We start from the raw sequence: 13248 nt of genomic DNA on the forward strand, positions 1-13248 counted from the left end.
CACAGTATAAATCTATTTTAGTAGACCTCAACAATGGAATTATGATCAGTAGAAACACGTGGGACATTTAAAGCTATTTTCCAAAATCCTATGGAGAGAAATCCCATTGCTTTTTTGTCGAGGGAACCCGAGCGCAGCTTACTTCCGGGTTTTTGGCACTTCACCACTAAGTTGATGCGATTTGATTGGATTGTGAGGCAAGCTGGCGGGTATCTAGTCATTATGCTAATTTACACATCAATCGTACGACTCTCCCTAGGTGACTCGGACTTGGACTCGGACTCGAAGAGTGACTTGGACTCGTTAATTGGTGACTTAACTACAACACTGCCACCTATGTTTAAAATATCAACAGGAAGAGGACATGCTGCACACAGACACGCTCCCCTCCTGCAGTCAGAATGCAACTTGACCTGAAAGTTGACAGTACAATAGCTTGAAAATATTTTGGTGACAGTATCCTTCTAATGTTACATATATCCACTTTAAAATGATGGGTGGTGTTGAAGGGGGATTAGTTTCCTCTGGTAGGGGTCAATCAGACAAATGTAATAGGTAACGAGTTGTCCAACCATATTAATAGGATATTAACCCATTTAAAATTGTGATGATACGACAGCTACATTCCTGTTTGTGAAAAAGCAGTCTTGTTCACATTATTCACCATTAAAATGTATCCGTGGGGGTTCAGGTATAATTGATCACACTCAACAATCCCACCAACTGTCAAGGAAACTAGAAAGTGGTATTCACTTTGCGACTACTGTTCTAGAATTCAGATACCTTCAGCTGGTTTAATCTGCCGGCCTGCTTTAGTGTGAGAATGAGAGATGAAGGTGAAACACAAGGTTTTGCATTAAATCCAGACACGACTCTCTGCCTCTTACCCTTAGGTCAAGAGGTGACAGCTCAAAGAGCCTTAAATCATGAGAACTGCTTTACCTTTCAGTGGAGCTGCAGAGACGCACCTACACTAAGTCAGTAAAGTCTGAGGATTTATCCGGCTCTTAACCCCCCCTGTGCTGCATATAAATCAGCTGTGGATGCTGTGTGAGCCTGACAGTCAGGATGTGTCAAGAGGGGTTGTGGAGAGACACAGGGCAACCATCAGCTTTATTGCCCTTTAACAGTGTAAAACATATATAAAGTAAAAGAAACAAAGAGCCCAGGATCCAACCTCTGACATCATGCAAGAGTTCAAAGTAATTATGATAAAATCCTCTCGTAGCCACAGTTTCAAACTATGTGTGAATGTGCAAGCCATTAACATTACAAGATGAGGATATCTGCTGCATTCATTTTGTGTTAAAATAATTGGATTATAAAGACCAGGAAACATTCTTGTGAATGTCTACAAAAAAAACATGAAAGCATGTTGTTTAAACACACTGATTAATAAAATACACACATTGACTTCTGCAGAGGTGTGTGCTCTGTGCCATTGTGCTTCATTTGGGATCATATATTCGCCATCTTTGTTCTTCCAGTGGCTTGTTGTTGTGTTTCTACAGAGCATACATTAGAGGTATTTAATAGCAGGTGTGTATTCAATAAGTCATTTTAGCTGTGGGAGTGTGTTACATGATTCCTCTGCGAGCATTAGTAAGTGATTCTGGAGCGTCTCTATAGGATCTCAGTGATGACAGGAGATATATTATCAACATTGTGTAACATATACAGTAGGAGACTGTGGCTCAGTGGACTAGTGCGTTGATCAGGGATCAGGGAGCACTGGTTCAATCCCCTCTGCAGTCAGCATGTCATTGAAGACACTTCACCCCAGATTGCTCCTGTGGTGATTGCCCTCAGAACTGAGTGTGTGTTAGTCGCTTTTGGATAAAAGCGTCTAACTATGGCAGTTTAACAAGTCTTCACCATCCCTGTTTCAATCAGTGGATCAGTTAGCATTCATTATTTCATCCTGATGGCTGCAGCTGGCTCTTTAGTAGATGATGCTCACAGGGGTGCAAGCTGTTACTCCAACACACGCTGGACAACAGTTTTAATGAATGTTACTCTTCTTTATGTATTTTGTCTTTAGGTATTTCTACAACAAATTGTATCAGGTCACCAACCTTTTTTAGGGTGAGGGCTACTTTAAAAAAATAAAACAAGTCGGGGGCTACTTTTACTCCTCTTTTTTATTTGTATGCTTACCTTTAACCTTTGTGTGCTGTTTGGGTCTGTGGGACCCGTTTTCAGTGTTTACTAAAAGAAAATGTTTGCAATCTAATTATTTTAACCTGCTTTATTTGGGGGTGGACGGGCCTCAGCTCCTCTAGGGGGGTGCGGGGGCGTGCTCCCCCGGGAAGATGTTTTTTAAAATGTTGAAGTGAAATGCTGGTGCACTCTGGTGTATCCATAAATTCTGGTGAACTTGTGGATACAGCTTTCAACACTCATATGAAAGGGAGCTGTATACTTTTCAATAATCCAATCATCTTTAGAATATGATCACAACCAATAACAAATCATTTAAACTGGTTTATTCTTATCTTATGTTACCTAGTTAGCATTCTTTCTTTCTATTTATGCATATTTTACTAATCACTCCCTTTTTAAACTGTTTTTTTTTTTTTTTTACTGTCCTATAGTCAGTGATGCAAACACAGGTATGGTGAAAAAAGAGAGAACTATTCGAAGCAGAAAAAAAACAGCATAATATACCATCTGACAATGACAGATTTTTCTTTTGGGATATTTTACAAATCACTCCCCTTTCAAACTCTATTCTTGTTATTTTTAACAACTTTTTTTTGTTACTGTCATATAGTATTTTATACCTGTTAATAATTGAGTCTCTAATGTCTCATTAATAACTATAATGATCATATCAAGGTGTGCCTTAACCTCACTGAGCTGAGGTTATTTGAGCCTCTCAGGAGAGAGCTCTCTTCCACCTGGTTGTAGAAAAGCTCTTTAAATTCGTTAGCATAGCTAGCTAACCAGATGCTAATAACAAGAGATCGCCACTGTGCTTACAACTAAAGACACAGCCTCGCAAACACTGCGGCATGTGTACGGCTCCTTATGGGTACTGCAATATTTGAAGAGCTGGAGCAGCGTTCCGATGCTCTCCGTTACACCTTCCAGACGAGACATAACCACGTGAAGACCTATCTTGAAGACACGTTACGCTCGTGTTGTGTTCAATGAACCTGTCCTTGGCCAGGAAAAACAGGCACTCGCTTGTTTAATTATTTTGCGATCTAGATTTCTTCTTCTTTTTTGAAGTGAGAAGTTGTCCGTCCGTCAGTCGGACGGAGGGACAACGGTGTGCTCTCTCGCTCGCTCGCTCGCTCTCCCTCCCTCCCTCCCTAGCTCGCTCTCTCTCTCCCTCTGTCTCGCTCGCTCACAGAGGCTGTGTGCTTCTCCGTGGCGATGACGGCTTGCGTTAAAAAATAATAATACACATATTTGTAAAGTGGGGGGACACAAACGGGATTTCGAAAAGAGCGGGGGACATGTCCCCCCTGTACCCAGTGGAAATTACGCCATGCGTGTGTGTGCGTCAAGTGCAATAAATATATATGCAAGTTGCAACCCACAGAGTAAATCTCTGCCCCTCATGTGCTGTGTAGGCTGGCACGACTAGGCTGTTCAATGGGGCTGATGTGTTATGTAGATTCTGCCAGAAGGAAAATCAGCAGGGAGGTGCCACATTGCTTTTCTTCCCGACTGCAACTCTGGACCCGCAAATCAAGCAAGAACGTGATTGGTCGATATTCATTGTGGGGGTGGCGGGAGGAGGGGTGTTAGATAGATATAGAGTTATATTAAGTAGATAGAGTTCGCTATGATTTAGGTTTCGTTTATGCATAGGGTAGATTCTTTTAATTACATTTCCTTTTTTGTTTTGTGTATTTTATACATGGAATTGCTTGGCGAGCTATTTTTAGAACATGCCCCGCGGGCGACTCACGTTGCCCCTGCGGGCACCGTGTTGGCTACCCCTGGTGTAACAGAAGCCCTGAGCTGCAAGTGACATTTTATTCTGATAATCCAATTTCTAATCTGATAAAAAAAAGTATTTTCTTATAATTTTAGAAAAAGCCTGAAAATAGTATTGGAGCAATTAATCTTCTAAATACATATTTTTAATATATGTAATTCAGGTGAAGTACATAAACATTGATATGTTTATATTATAAAACGGACAAGTCAAATCAAGATATCTGATTGGTTCTTAGCCGTGATATACTGAGCGTATACCACGGGTAGAATTGTAAATTACTTTTCACAACAAGTCAGTATCCCTCCGCGTCTGAGAAAAACAGTATACCGTTGGGTTTTCATACTGGAACAAGAAAGCAGCGGAGAAGTAACGGGGCAGAAGCCCTCCTTTTTGACGCAGCGGTCCAGACATAGACATCAAACGGCAAAACATATTCAGTGTGCAGTTCCTTTGGCATTAGGGCAGGGATATCTAGATACTTTTGAAGGTTTAACATAATGAATTGTGCTACTTTTAAAGCAAGCAACGATGTTTTCAAATCTGTAATCAAAGAGGTCCGCAAAAACGCTATCGAGCAATCAGATTGCTTGATTTGACTTGTCAGTTTTATAATTAAGCAATATATCACGGCCTGAAGTGAGCTATTGCTTTTATAAAACGGTTACCAAGTGTGGCAATATGAAAGAAAAATACACACTCTAATTTAAATAGTTTTTATTCGTAAATAATGATGATAAAAATGAAATAGTCCCTCCGTTGCCTTCTGCACAAAACATAGTGCGAGGTGGTTGCTATGCAACAACACTAACAGCTATCGAACATATAAGACAGAGAGCGTTGATCCATTATTTGGTTGTTTATTTACATTAATGTGTATGTTGCTGTTTATTGTGCAGCCACTGAAAAACTGTCCAGCATCAGTAGCATGGCTTACGTGGTCACTTGTATAGGTTGAGGTCGTTCTAGGCTGTTGCTTGGCGTGGCGAGAATATTGCTCCACTTTCTCCGGTCCCAGAGATTGGGCTTCCAGTAGCTCTGGAGAGAGCTTTCTCAGCCTGTGGCCACTAACGGTCATAATTTCTCTGCTTTGTTTCAAGACCCGCATCAGAAAGCTTTTGAATGGTGCTACTTTTCCAGTTGGTCTACCCTGCTCTTCACGTAGCTCTGCATGTCGTCGTTTAGGTGCTTTCTTGAGATAGGCACTGCTCAATCCACTCCTCCATAGTAAGACCCCCCCGGAGGTCGAAGTTAATCTTAAATGTTTCCATCTTAGGCTTTGTAAGTTTGTTTCGTAACTGAAGAAATGCAAATATATTTATAAAACTGACAAGTCAAATCAAGCAATCTGATTGGTCGATAGTGTTTTTGCGGACCTCTTTGATTACAGATTTGAAAACATCGTTGCTTGCTTTAAAAGTAGCACAATTCATTATGTCAAACCTTTGAAAGTGTCTAGATATCCCTGCCCTAATGCCAAAGGAACTGCAAACTGAATATGTTTTGCCGTTTGATGTCTATGTCTGGACCGCTGCGTAAAAAGGAGGGTTTCTGCCCCGTTACTTCTCCGCTGCTTTCTTGTTCCAGCCCATCGGTATACTGTTTTTCGTAGACGCGGAGGGATACTGACTTGTTGTGAAACGTAATTTACAATTCTACCCATGGTATACGCTCAGTATATCACGGCTAAGAACCAATCAGATTGCTTGATTTGACTTGTCAGTTTTATAAATATATTTAAATGTCTTCCGTTACGAAACAAACTTACAAAGCATAAAATGGAAACATGTAAGATTAACTTCGACCTCCGGGGGGGTCTTACTATAGTATTGAGGAGTGGATTGAGCAGTGATATCTCCAGGAAAAAAAAGCACCTAAACTACGACATGCAGAGCTACGTGAAGAGCAGGTAGAACAACTGGAAAAGTAGGGCCGAACCACGCCCCTTAGCTGTGATATAATGAGCATATACCACGGCCTGTCGTGAGCTATTGCTTAAATAACACATGACAGTAATCTTAACTTGCTAACGCACACTAATGCATAAAAGCAGCTCACAACTTCAAAACCACCATATTTAAATGATCATGGCTGTTGGAGCCATTTTATGGGTGTTGTTGGTGTCTCAGTTTACTTTATTTGTACGTATAGTGCAATGCTATTTTGAACACTTGGTGGCGGGGTTTAGCTGCACCGGGTGTATAAAAGGGGTCATAGGTGACAGGAAAGGACGAGGACAAAGCAGGAAAGAGCATACCGATTCCACCAGCCCGGCAGAAGCTAACCACAACTATTGACTGTAATTAACCCTTGGTATGTAAACGCTAAATAAAACATCATTATAAACTGCACCAAAGGACCGGAAATTCATCTGTTTGTGTCTGTGTCTGGATCACTCTAAACCCTCCTGTGAAGTAATGGCAAAAGGATATAGGACATTGGAACATTAAAATTGCCATTATAATGGTAACACTTTCATTTACAGTACACCTGTTTCATATATGAAATGCTCCTCTCATAAAAACAGGAGAGAAACCTTTAGATCAGACTCTTAAATGGACAAAGCATCTGTAGTTTGTATTCTATTTTTCAGGTTTGAAAGTTCAGGATGCATGAACCCTTTACAGATGTAGCACTTCATTTCAGACTCCAGTTTACAGCTTCCTGCCTACGACCTGCCTAAGACCAGTATAGAGAAATGTTAAGCCCTCCCACTATTTTCCAAGAGGGCGTTGCCAGATTTTCAATTTCAGGTTTTAACCAGGAGATGGCGCTTTATTCACAAATACAGAAAGACAAGTTTCATGGACTTTCAGTTGTCTTTTGAAGAGCATTTGAACACATCAATATTGTAGATCAACTAAAGTATATCTAATCTTGTAATTCAATAATATATAGTCTTTATAAATAATCATAATAATAATGTCAATGTTTACATTACACTTCTTTATTTGTTACGCTCATACTTTTACCTTTACAATCGCTTTAATATGCAATATATTTTTTTATATTTTTGTGTTTGCTTCCTCCTGTTCCCTTTCGGACACATACTGTATGATTTATTATTAGGGCCGGGACTTTAACGCGTTAATTAAGATTAATTAATTACACAAAAATTAACGCATTTTAATCGCACTTATTTTTGCACCGCGGAACGTTTCTCGCTGGATGAGTTTCAGGGGTACCAGGGTATATGCAGGAATCCTGAAGTCAAATTTAATACCTTTTAAGACCTTTTTTAAGACCCTTTCCATACATTTTAAGACCTCATCGCAACTTTGAGTTCTAACCGGTTACATTGGCAACACACTTGACCTCACATTTACTATATTGATTGTAAGATAGCAAAACTAAACAGAGTGCAGACAGACTACTGAAGCCTCCTTTCCACATGAACTTCAACCTCTCTGTGAAGGTCAGGTTTAATGCAGTATGCTGCTTTTTGGCTTCTGTAGACTCTGTGCTCTTTCATTCCAGTAAAACTCCTCAGAAAACATTAGAAACCAGTATTTGACCAATAAACAAAACGATTGACAACATTTTGAACTATGAAATATGTTAAACTTTGGTGAGCTTCAGCGGGGTAATGCCATATAGGAGCTCCCTCACAAATACCCAGGGGTTAAATTGGGCTGGGGCTGTCCGGGGCTAAGCCCTGGCACATAAGACGATGCTCTGACGTCATCACCCTCACACATTTGTCATATGTTTACAAAAAACGATATATATGTTAAGACTTTTCTCGTTCTTAATATAGACTATATTTAGGGTCTATATGTGTTGACTTTACTTTAAAATAGCAGATCTCTGTGACCGGATATAGTTTGGCTTAGTCCCCGGCCCCACACGGTAAAACGCATGCGCAAGCGCAAAAAAGGCTTCCGTTCACAGGCATTCGATTCATTAACGTGTCCGTTCACACTAGACCGCTGGAAATGCTGGAAACGATGTAGTACATATGTCAGGCCTGTAAGTGGCGCTGCTGCCGCCCGAAATACACCAAAAGCAGCGAAGAAGACCCCGGAGCATGGTTGCCATGGTTGCCCTTCTGTTTATTCTCCGCGGTGGACGGCGTGTTCTCCTGCTGTATCTCTCAGGTAGTCCACCAGCAGATGAAAAACACCCACCTCTCCGCCTCTTCCAAGGAACGAGGGGACCGTGCGGCAGTTTCCGTAAAAAAAATGTTTCGCCGGTCAACATGTCCTTTAAAGTTTAAATCTTCCGTACAAAATTAGGAAAGTGCCGGTCAGGTCTTCTTTGTTATTTATTGAGCTTTAAAACAAATTGATAACGACTCTGTTCTCTGTATAATAATATAATAATATTTAATAAACGGTGACTGCCTCTCTTTTTCTCCCCCTCTTCTGACAGCCAAGCAGCAGCAGGAGACGTGGGGAGAGGGAGGCGGGCTCTTTCATCGTTATCAGAAAATGATCATATAGGGCACACACGGAGCCGTTGGACCCCCAGAGCGTTGCGTATGCCGGTCTACCCACCTTGGGACCCGTTACCGTAGTCGTTTATTTCCCCCCCCCCCCCACACACACACACAGAGCGGAGCAAGGCAACGAAACTTAAAATAATAAGCAGCATTTTACGGCGCGCTATGCATGGGGCCGCCTTGTGGGGTTTCCCGACATGTCGTTTCAGTAAATTAAAGGGTGTTTCATGTTGTCGTTGCTGTGAACCTTCTTAATACCTTGAAAAATGCCGTTTAATACTTTTTAATAGTTTTTAATAGCCTTAATTTTCGCTAAATTGATTTATCAACTTTTAATACTTTTTAAGACCCCGCGGACACCCTGGGTACCGATTATACTGGAGCACCAACTAACGTTCATGACTTCAGACAACAACAAACCACATTGAACAAGTCAAACATGAACGAAGAAGCTGATGAGACCGCTTTGGTTGGCCCCGTGGATGGGACATTTTGTTTTAAAAAACGGACGGATGGAAGCGTCAATAAGAGCACGATTGTTTGCGAATTATGCAAAAAGGAATTTGCATATCACCGCAGCACATCAAGCCTCAAGTATCACCTCAATGCAAAACATATAGCAGCTAGCGTGGAAGCTAGCGTGGACGTTAGCCCGACTCGGAGTACAAGGACCCACACCCAATTCGCGTTGATCAAACAGTGGCCTATGCAACAGAGAGATTTTATTTTTCATCAGGATATTGGAAGAATAGGAGGGATTGAGGTCAATTACTGGCACTTTTTTTTTAAATTTTAAATGGTACACTTTATGTTGAACTATTTATTACGTTGTTGGTGCAACTGGCACTTTATGTTGAACTGTTTATTGTTTTGGCCAAGGTTATTGAGAGAGTTGGACTGAAATTGATTAGATTTTTTAAATCAACTGTTGGTAAATCAACAAAGTCTGTTATGGCCTCTGAAGCAACAGAGAGATGTTTTCTAATAGTCAGGGTTTCCAATGTTCTGAATGTACTTGAAAGTATTGTGTTTTACTTAAAAAACAAAGTGTTATAGTTTACAGAAGGTCTACCTACCTATAGGCTACCTGAATCTCTGAAATGTAATATATTCCTAAATATGCTATTGCTACACTTTATGGCAAAAATTGCACTTTTCTGTTGGTCTTGGTGAAGTATTACCTTGAAAAAAATAAACAATGTTTTGTTGCTTAAGCTTATGTATTCAGTCATTATTCAATGGTATACTAAAATCCATGTGAAAAAAATTGCTTCTCACTGTTCTCAGGTCAAATATTTATATGTGATTAAAAATGCGATTAATTTCGATTAATTAATTACAAAGCCTCTAATTAATTAGATAAATTTTTTTAATCGAGTCCCGGCCCTAATTATTATTATTATTAATATGAAGATATTATTAAGATAAGATAAGATGTTACTTTATTGATTGAACATTTTAGTTTAGAATGTGCTGTCCCACGGTAATTCAGAAGGCTCACAGGTCACATTCCGACCATTATTTAAAACAATAGGTGGTTTCACACCGTCTACAGTTTGATTTGTATAGAGGGACCTCTGTGGCTGAATGGCCAGACTAGGTGTGGCGCATTTATCATAGGTGATCAGAGCTAACTGCCTGCCGTCAGATTTCATTTAAAAAACAGATCTGATTTTAAGACTATTTCTGCGCTCATAAAGGATGATAAGAATACTAATAATGCGTATTGAACTGGTTTCATTAATTAGTGAGTTTATTTAACACTAGAACCGCCAATCGGGTCAATTTGTTTGATGTGTGTTGTGTGTGTGCAATGTAACTTTTTTTCAATAAAATATTAAAGTCTCACAGTCCTTGACTTTTCCTGAAAGTGTGTTATGTAGCACCCTATGTTGTTACAAATTGCATTCTAATAGCGGGATTTGACGGGTTTAGGTAGGCCTATACAAAAACTTCTGGCGGTTTTAGTGTTAAGGTAATTAGGTACAGTAGAAGCCCTCTTTTATCAGTAACGAATCTGCCGACGAGGCTCCATTAAAATATAAATAATTTGAGTGAATTACTGAGTTTAGGCACGTTAATAACGTTTTAATGAAGTTGAATACAGTATATTCATATTTGTCAGTGATTTCATGTCAAATCTCCAAGCTGCATCCCCACAAAGTGTATTATGTTTTTACATCGTTTCAGATGTTATGTTTCAGTTGTGTTCAGTGATGCAAACTTGTCACCTTTCTGCAAAATTCGGCGTTTTGAATCCAAAATAGGTAGTTTGTGTGATTCATGTTGATCTGCAATAAAAATATTTTTTGGGTATGGGGGGGTCTGGGACCCGGGTGCGTTCGTTAATATTAACTGTGCGTCCGGAGTCACTGTGGCACAGACTGGACCACTGGTGAACAGCTGTTAGAACGGGCCGTTCAGGTGTTCACTGTTCAGAGCAGAGCTCCCTGTCGGAGCGGCAGAGCGTGATGTGAACTCAAAAGTTTTTCTGTGGCAATATTGTTTAAGGAATCGTTGAGCTAGCTAGCTAGCATACATTGTCACTATCTGCTAACTTTAGCTTTAGCCTTCTATTTCTAATAGTTTTTTTCATAGGCTATAAACAGAGGTGGTATAAGTGTATATATATATATATATATATATATTGTACTTGAGTAAAAGTAGAAGCACTCAGGTCTTGTACCTGAGTAAAAGTAGAAGCACACAGATCTTGTAGAGTAAAAGTAGAAGTACTCAGGTCTTGTACTTGAGTAAAAGTAGAAGTACTCAGATCTTGTACTTGACTAAAAGTAATAGTCCCAGAGTGTAGGAATACTCTGTTACAGTAAAAGTCCTGCATTCAAAATGTTCCTCAAGTAAAAGTAGAAAAGTATTATCATCAAAATATAGTGAAAGTAGCAACAGTAAAAGTAGTCATTGTGCAGATTGGTCCATTTCAGAATAATAGATATATGTTTTATAATGATTGATCGTGAAAGTGTTCTCAAAGCTGGTAAAGGTGCAGCTAGTTTGAATGACTTTGTATACTGCAGGGTAGCTTGTGGGTTTACTCCAGGTGGAACTAAAGTCTGATTTAACACTTGATTATATTTCACATCATTCATCCACATCTGTAAAGTAACTAAAGGTATTAAATACATGTAGGGGAGTAGAAGTACACCATGTACCTCTGAACTGTAGTGGAGTAGAAGAACAAAGTAGCAAAACATTGAAATACTTAAATAAAGTACAAGCAGTGGCGGCCGGCCCATAGGGGCGCTAGGGGCGCCGCCCCACCTCTTCCCACATACAAAAAAATATATTAAAAACAATATTACATTTAAAAAAAAATATTTAAAAAAGTATTTAAAAAAAATATATATTTTATATTTTTTATTTTTAATGAACAAGGTAAATATCATACAATTGGTATCAGTAAAATGTATAATCTACAATAAAATCTTGTTTAAAATTGTGTTACGATGTCTAAAGTTACTGATAAGTCACATGTTTCCTGCCTGGCCTTGCCCTTGGCATTAGTTTATCATTACGGGGCGCTGCCCCCGAGCCAAACAGCAGCAACCAGCACGTTGCAAAAGTCTCAATAGTAAACTGTGCCGCCGAAACATAATTTCAGCCAATCAGCGCCGTCAAATATTTTGGTCACGAGGGCGCTCACGTTGGCGTCCACGTTGCTTACGTGCATTGACGTGAGTTGTTTTTAGACTCGTGAGGAACTGGGGTAGTATCTATAGTAACGCAGTGTAGGCGGAGCCGTGACGTCATCTTCAATGAGCTCCCCAGACAAACAACACAGCTGTTAGCTCTTAGCACTCAGAGCTCACAGCTCTTCATATCTGTTCAGAAACTAGACAAAAGTTAAACAAGTACAAACCACATACTGTCTGTGTCATGGCGAATACAGTCGCTGGTTTATTTATGTCTGTATAGGCCGTTGTTGTGAGTGTGGACGGTCGGAGCATTTACAACGTTAGCTTAGCCAAATCTCCATTAGAAAACACGCATTTTAAAAGGTTTTTCGCCTCCCGTCTCTCTGCAGACATGTCAAAGCCTTAATTCATGATTTTTACTATCTGGTATCAGTATGTTGTTACTTCGGCATCATTTTGAAACGTGTATTACAATTAAATCACGGTCAAATATGTTCATTTTGTTGTAGTTGTAGCCCCCTTGACAGCGATTCTCTCTCTAGTTTAGCATACTCAGCCCGACTCAGCCTGGTTGTTCCTGGCCCTAGAACCACGATTTTATGGGGCCATTACATCACCAGAAGTCCCAATTTAAGGGGTCATTTCTCCCCCCAAATTTTTTTTTACTCACTATATCAACAGCCCCACCAAAAATATTTTCCACCATCTGCCACTGAGTACAAGTATCTCAAAATTGTGCCCAAGTATAGTACTTGTTGAGTTTATGAACTTAGTTACTTTACACCATGTGGCTATACCAGGGGTCTGCAACCTTTTTGACCAAAAGAGCCATTTTGCTCCTTTTTCCCCAAAAATGTTTTGTCTGGAAAAACATATTTCATAGCTTGATAGCTAATAAAGTTGTATTTATTGTTATATCAGACAAAAACTACAGTTTTTTTGCATTTATTAGGCTATTTATTACATTATATACAACTGTTAACGTCTAATAAGAAACAAAGAAGTCCTATAAGGAGAATTAAAATAATACACAGGCCTACTTTAAAATAAATTAAACACAGCACTTGGGGAGTCCTCTGCACATTTGAAGGAAAAAAATATATTATCAAAATGGGTCCACTTTGAAATAAATAAAACATATAGCTGCACCCTAAAAAGAGTTAAAGGTAGGGTAGGTAAGAATGGAGAAACCAGCTCGAGTG

The sequence above is a fragment of the Notothenia rossii genome (genome assembly GCF_949606895.1).
Source record: "Notothenia rossii genome assembly, chromosome: 1".
In the NCBI taxonomy this organism is placed as follows: domain Eukaryota; kingdom Metazoa; phylum Chordata; class Actinopteri; order Perciformes; family Nototheniidae; genus Notothenia; species Notothenia rossii.